The sequence below is a fragment of the Alligator sinensis genome, unplaced genomic scaffold, assembly GCF_000455745.1.
Source record: "Alligator sinensis unplaced genomic scaffold, ASM45574v1 scaffold330_1, whole genome shotgun sequence".
Lineage (NCBI taxonomy): Eukaryota > Metazoa > Chordata > Crocodylia > Alligatoridae > Alligator > Alligator sinensis.
In genome coordinates, this window is record NW_005842178.1 from 1,101,130 (window position 1) to 1,107,905 (window position 6,776).

Here is a 6,776-nt window from a genome sequence, read left to right on the forward strand (position 1 = left end):
TGCCGCGGCGCGGCGGGGCGCGGACCGATGACGCCGCAGCGGCGGGACTGCGCTGGGTCCTAGCGCCCGAGGAGGTGCGCGCCGCGGCCGCAGAAGCACGTCTACACCAGAGCAGCTCAGTTGCGTCACAAGCCCCGCCCACATCGCGCGGGGCAGCCTGAGGCGCTGCCGCCTAACGCGGCTCTTGCGGCTGTCGCAGCCCCCCGCTTTTAACAGCGCCCTGCCCTCCTCCGGCACCCCCGAGACTCGTGTGTCGTCCCCTCTGCCTAACACCGCAGGGATCTGAAGAACTTGTGACATTCCCCCTCAGCCTTCTCTTGTCCAGACTCTGTAATGCCAGCTCTTCCCGCCTTGCCCTGTAAGTCGTGTTTCCTGCACCTCTCACTATTTCCCTCTCCGTTTGCTGGAGTCCGGTTTAGCGCCATCGTTCAGAAAGAGCAGGGCCCGAAGCTGGGCGCATTCCTCCAGGTGGGGCCTCATCGGTGCCAACTAGAGCAGAAGAATCGCTCTGCTTGCCTTGCAAGTGCCACTGCTGTCAGTGCAGCCGGGTCTGCCTTCGCGCAGCCTGGTCCACTGCTGCCTTTTTTGCGACGAGTGCGCTGTTGGCTCATACTCGCCATACGGGCCGCTATAATCCCCGAGTCCTTTTCTGCAGTAGTGCAGCCTAGACAGTTGTTCCTAGGGATGTATTTTTTCATGTAATTGTTCCACTCAGTGCACATCTTTGTGCCTGTCCATACTGGATTTCATTTGACCAATTTCAGACCCTTTTTTTGAAGTCATTCTGAATCCTAACCTTGCTCAGCTTACACTTGCGCTGTGGATTTGCTAAGCGTGCACCCGTCTTCCAAATCATAAGCTATTAAACAGTACCAGACCCCTGGGGACCCCTGTTCTTGGTACCTCATCCCACTTTGACCAACTCATAACAATTGTGTCTTTCTTATAGAGAACACGTAACCTTTTATCTCCTGTGTTTCCTTCCTGAACAGGGACTGCCCATGATACTACTCCAGACCTGGGAACTAGGCCTGCGCCAAGCAGCCTAGTATTCACTTCAGATTCGGACTCAACCGATTCGGGGGACAGTGATTTGATTTGGTGATTCGAATTACTGTCCAGATTCGATTTGGCCGAATCTGACTCGGAGATGGGCCTGAATCAGCCAGGCCCATCCCCTGCCCGCTCTCCCAGCCAGGTATTGAATGCCTCAGCTCCCGGCACTTGGTGGGGGGGAAAGCCCTGACTCAGCAGGAGCTGCTGGGTGGGGGGGCAATCCCTGCTACCCCCCCACTGCCCCACACTGCATGGGGGGCTCTCCACAAGCCCCGTGACTCCCCCTCTCACTCCTCTAGCCCCCCCATGGGTGCCCCGCCTGTGCCAGCTCCGGCCCTTTAAGAAGAAAAAAATAGAAAAAACCCCCGGCCTCACTGCTCCTGCCAGTGGGAGGTGATCCCTGCTGCCCCCATAGCCCCACGCCACATGAGGGGCTCTGCATGAGCCCCCCAAAGCCCAGATGCTGCTGCAGGAGCGGTGAGTCCAGGGGTTTTTCTTGGCTTTTTTTTCTTAAAGGGCAGCTGCTGGACTGGGCGGGGCAGCCATGGCGGGGCTGGGGGAGTGAGGGAGGGGTTGGGGGACTCGTGGCAGAGCTCCCCATGCAGCATGGGGCAGTGGGGGGCAGCGGGGATCGCCCCCTGCCGGGCAGATCCCAGGTTGCACCGGGTCTTTTTTTTTTTTTAAGTACCGAGAGCTGAGGCAGCCATGAGGGGAGCTGGGGGAGCGGTGAGGGGAGGTTGGCAGGGGTCCCCCCATGGTCCCCTCCCCCAGCCCTAGTACTTACCAGTTCTTAGTCACTGGGGACTGCCTGAATTATCAAAGCTCTCCGAATCTTTTCCAAAGATTCGGAAATCTTTGAATCGATTCAGACCTTTCGATTGGTCCCCCGATTTGATTTGGATTTGGAGATTTGGCCACCGAATCAGGCCGAATCTCCTCCAAATCAAATCGCCAACCAAAGCTTCGCACAGCCCTACTGTGAACTATTCCACCAAGGCTTTTTTTTTTTTTTTCAATTGCATCATCATTTCATGACAGTAGCAGGACTGCCAATTCTTCCTGTTTATTCCCCATGCTTCTTACATCAGCCCCTAAACATTATAGCTAACTAACTGATTGCCCTATCTACTCTCTGAGAACATTGTTAGGGCTTCCCCTACTGCCTTCTCTTGCTTGATTTGTATCTATGTCACCTGGCTTGTATCTCTAGGTTTTTGTCTCCATCCCCCATTGAACCCACTGGTAGTTGAAAGCCCTACTCACTAAGTTAGGCTGTATGCAAAGACATTCTTCTCCCTCTTCATCAGGTGGACGAAGCTTGGACAACTTTTGTCTGGTGCTTCCTTAACTGCTTCTGCCTCCTGCCCGTTATTCCCCTGCCGGGTGGCAGCAAAATACCTTTTTCAACGGGAAGCTAAGTCTTGGTTTCCTGACTCATCTATTCCCTGGGAAGACGTGTTGCAATGGTCCACAAATGCTGATGTGGATCTCTTGCTGTCTGTTCTGCATTTGCATCATGAATCTCTTCTTTGTCCTCACAGATTGTATTGTGGGCACCCAGAGAGAGATTTAGTGCTAAACACTTGGCATTTGGTTGCAGTACTTGGGGGGAGGAGGGGGCAGAGATGGGGACAGGAGGTGCTATCTGAGCATAGTGTGTCAGGCGTGTCAGACCTTTAGAAAGGTACCTGATCACATTGCTTATCTGAATGTCCTCCAAGTAATCAACCTCCCAGGAACCAGAGTAGTAATATACTATGACTGTGTAACGTTCCTTCCATTAAAAGCAAACAGGCTTGCCATGACCTTTTCCTAGGGTCAGACAGAATTAGTCAGGAGTCTGTTGAGTCTTTGGTTGTTCATTGCTCGTCTTTCTACTACTACTACAAGTAGTATAGAAAGCAGTGTTATGCCTCATCAAAAAGAATACAATACAGAAGCAATTGGAGAGATTAGTTTGTCAGAGATATTAGTTTTCTCCGTGAACCATAAAAATTACTCATCTGAGGATTCTTGGCATATTTTCCCACCATTTTGTCAAAAAACAGTTTTGCTGTCATTTTCTATTAACTTTTATGCCTCCTTTGGGACAGTTTAGTCTTTTGTTTGGGGATTCCTTTGTTGCGGAGGAATCTTGCTGTGATGTCACTCATCAAAAAAAAATCTCACTGGTCCAATGCTGTTGCAAGTTTTGCTGATCATTAGGGAGAGAGCATCTCCTTTTGTTGGCTGGGTCCTCTTTAAAGTAGTTTCTTTCCACTGTTGTGTGTTTATCACTAAGGTGGTTCAGCTTTCCCAGGCTTCTGTGATTCATAGATTCATAGACATTAGGGCTGGAAGGGATCTTGTGCGATCATTGAGTCCAGCCCCCTGCTTAAGGGGCAGAAAGTCAGCTGGGGTCAGATCACCTCAGCAAGATAAGCATCCAAGCATTTCTTGAATGTATCCAGAATAGGTGCTTGCACTACTTCTGGGGGAGTCTATTCCAGACTCTGGAGACTCAGACAGTAAAGAAGTTTTTCCTTATGTCCAGTCTAAAACGATCTTCCAGCAGTTTGTGACCATTAGACCTTGTCTTCCCTTGAGATGCCCTGATGAACAGATGTTCTCCCAGTTCCTAGTGCACACCCCTTATATACTTATAGGCTGCCACCAAGTTCCCTTTGAGCCTTCTCTTTTCCAGGCTGAAGAGTCCCATGTCCTTCAGTGTCTCCTCATGAGGCCTGTTCTCTTGACCTCTAATCATGCACGTGGCTTTCCTCTGGACTCTCTCAAGCTTCTCTGCTTCCTTCCTAAAGTGCAGAGTCCAGAATTGGATGGGTCCACCAAGGCTGGGTAAAGGGGGAGGATGACTTCTTGGGTCTCGCTTGAGATGCATCAGTAGATGCAAGCCAGAGTTTTATTTGCTTTGCTGGCTGCGGCATGGCATTGATGGCTCATGTTCATCTTGTGGTCAGTCATGACCCCCAAGCTTCTTTCAGTCGTGGTGCTAGTGAGTATAGCACTGCCGAGCCTGTAAGTATGATGTGGATTTTTTTTTCCCCAAGATGGAGCACCTTGCATTTCTCAGTGTTGAATGCCATCAGGTTTTGATTTGTCCACCTTGCAACCCTGTCCAGGTCAGCCTGAATCGCCAGCCTATCCCATACTGTGACAACGCTTCCCCATAGTTTGGTGTCATCAGCCAATTTAGCCAGTCCATTTCTGACACCTGAATCCAGGTTGTTTATAAATACGTTAAAGAGTACTGGTCCAAGTATGGAGCCCTGGGGGACGCCCCTGGTCACCATGCGCCATGTCAACACGGTTCCATCGACCATTACTCTCTGGGTCCGACCACAGAGCCAGTTTCCAAGCCATTAGACTGTGAGGTTGTTGAGGCCGCAGTTCCCCAGTATAACCACGAGGACTTCATGGGAGACCAAGTCAAAGGCTTTTTTGAAATCTAAATATATTTCATAGACATTGGGGCTGGAAGGGACCTCGGAAAATCATTGAGTCCAGCCCCCCACCCGAAGGGCAGGAAGTCAGCTGGGGTCATAAGATCCCAGCAAGATAAGCATCCAATTTACTCTTGAAGGTGTTCAATGTAGGTGCTTGAATCACCTCCGGTGGCAGGCTATTCCAGACCTTGGGGGCTCGGACAGTAAAGAAATTCTTCCTTACATCCAGCCTGAAACGGTCTTGCAGGAGTTTATAACCGTTCGACCTCATCTCCCTTGGGGCGCTCTGGTGAACAAACGTTCCCCCAGATCCTGATGGTCACTCCTGATAAACTTATAGGTGGCCATCAGATCACCCCTGAGCCTGCGCTTTTCCAGGCTAAAGAGCCCCATAGCTCTCAGCCTGTCATCGTAAGGTCTACATGGCATCAACCTCTTCTCCTTTTTCTGGGTGATGCATCAGCTGGTCATAGAAGGAAATAAGGTTGGTCAGGCAAAACCTACCCGCAACAAAGCCATGTTGGCTGGCTCTCAAAATGTTGCTTTCCATTAGCCTGGTTTTGATGGTTACTTTGATCATTTTTTCCAAGATCTTTCCAGGGATTGAGGTAAAAATGATCGGCCTGTAGTTGCCTGGATCGTCCTTCCTTCCATTCTCAAAGATCGGCACCACACTGGCCCTCTTCTGATCTTCAGGCACCTCTCCCGAGCGCCACAAGTTCTTAGATCTCCTCGCCATTGGTCGTGCTAGGATGTCAGCCAACTCTTTTAGTACTCTTGGGTTCATTCTGTCCGGGCTAGCTGACTTGTGGATGTCTAGTCTCTCAAGCTGTTCCCTCACAAGATCTTCGTTAATTGTAGGCATATGATCGCCCTTATCCTGGTAGTCCTGGTCCTGTCAGGCAGGATGATCCCCTTGGGCTGGTGGAAAACCGACGCAAAGTAATGGTTGAGGAGATTAGCTTTCTCCTGTGTGTTGGTTGTCCGCTGCCCCATTTGGTTCAGCAAGGGTCCAAATGGGGCAGCTGACAACTGACACCCAGGAGAAAGCTAATCTCAACCTCCTCAAGGGGGCCGCAGGAAGACGTGGAGACACTACCCGAGCAAGACAGGTGACGCATACAAGGAGTGCCCAGGTAAGAAACAGGGGTCCAGATAGTCTTCTTAATCGGGGGGTGGCACGCGCAGCTATGCAAGTCCTTAAATGCCTGTATACCAGTGCTCAGAGTATGGGGAACGAACAGGAGGAACTCGCCCTCAGAATAGCCAGTTCAAACCCAGACATAGTAGGGATTACAGAAATGTGGTGGGATTCAATCCACGACTGGGCAGTTAGCATTAGGGGCTATAGGCTCTACAGGCGGGATAGAGAAGGAAAGGAGGGGGTGTGGTGCTCTATGTCAAAGAGCAATACACATCCTCTGCCAGCAAAATGGGGTCGGAGGAGGGGCAAGCTGAAGTGCCCTGGGTCAAGGTACAAGGGGATCGTGGGGAGAGGGATGTAACGGTGGGGGTCTACTACAGACCCCCCAACCAAGGGGAGGAGCTGGACCAGGAATTTTCAGGCCAGCTTGCAGAGGCACTTAAGGCAAGAGATGTAGTTGTCATGGGTGATCTAAATTACCCGGACATCTGCTGGGAGGAGCAGTCAGCCAGGTTGGACCATTCCAGGAGGTTCTTGGCCAAGATACAGGACCTCCACTAAACCCAGGAGGTGCACAGTCCCACCAGAGGAAATGCCCTGTTGGACCTGGTGCTGGCCACAGGCGATGACCTGGTAAGGGGGCTCCAGGTCCTTGACCACCTGGGTGATAGCGATCATCGCTTGCTGGAATTCATCATCCAGCGCAGGGTGACAAGGGCCTGCAGCAAGGCGGTAGCCCTAGACTTCAAGAGGGCCAACTTCAAGGAGTTGAGGAGATTGGTGGGAGAGGCGCTGGGGTTCTCGAGGGCAGGGGAACTCAGTGCCCAAGATGAGTAGTCGTTCCTTAAGGAGACGATACTCAGGGCCCAAGGGGTGACAATTCCAACAAGAAGCAAGGGGGGCAAGAGTGCCCGAAAGCCTCCCTGGCTCACCGAGGACATCCGGGAATGCCTGGTTGCCAAAAAGGCGGCATACACCCAGTGGAGTGGGGGGGCTATCTCCAAAGAAGAGCATACCTCCACTGCTCGGGCCTGTAGGGGGGCTGTTAGGAAAGCTAAGGCGGACATAGAGCTAGGACTAGCGTCCAAGATCAAAGATAATAAAAAGTCCTTTTTCAAATATATAGGGAGGAT

The 6,776-nt window shown here is 51.5% G+C and overlaps 1 protein-coding gene across 1 annotated transcript in view; it reads left to right on the plus strand.

Annotated features, from left to right (window-relative positions):
* Positions 1-67: 67 nt before the first annotated feature.
* Positions 68-6,776, plus strand: part of ACSM3 (acyl-CoA synthetase medium chain family member 3) — a 37,865-nt gene continuing 31,156 nt past the window's right edge. The window contains exon 1 of the mRNA XM_006026096.3: positions 68-358. The gene's annotated coding sequence lies outside the window, so the exon portion shown is untranslated. The remainder of the gene's footprint in view (positions 359-6,776) is intronic.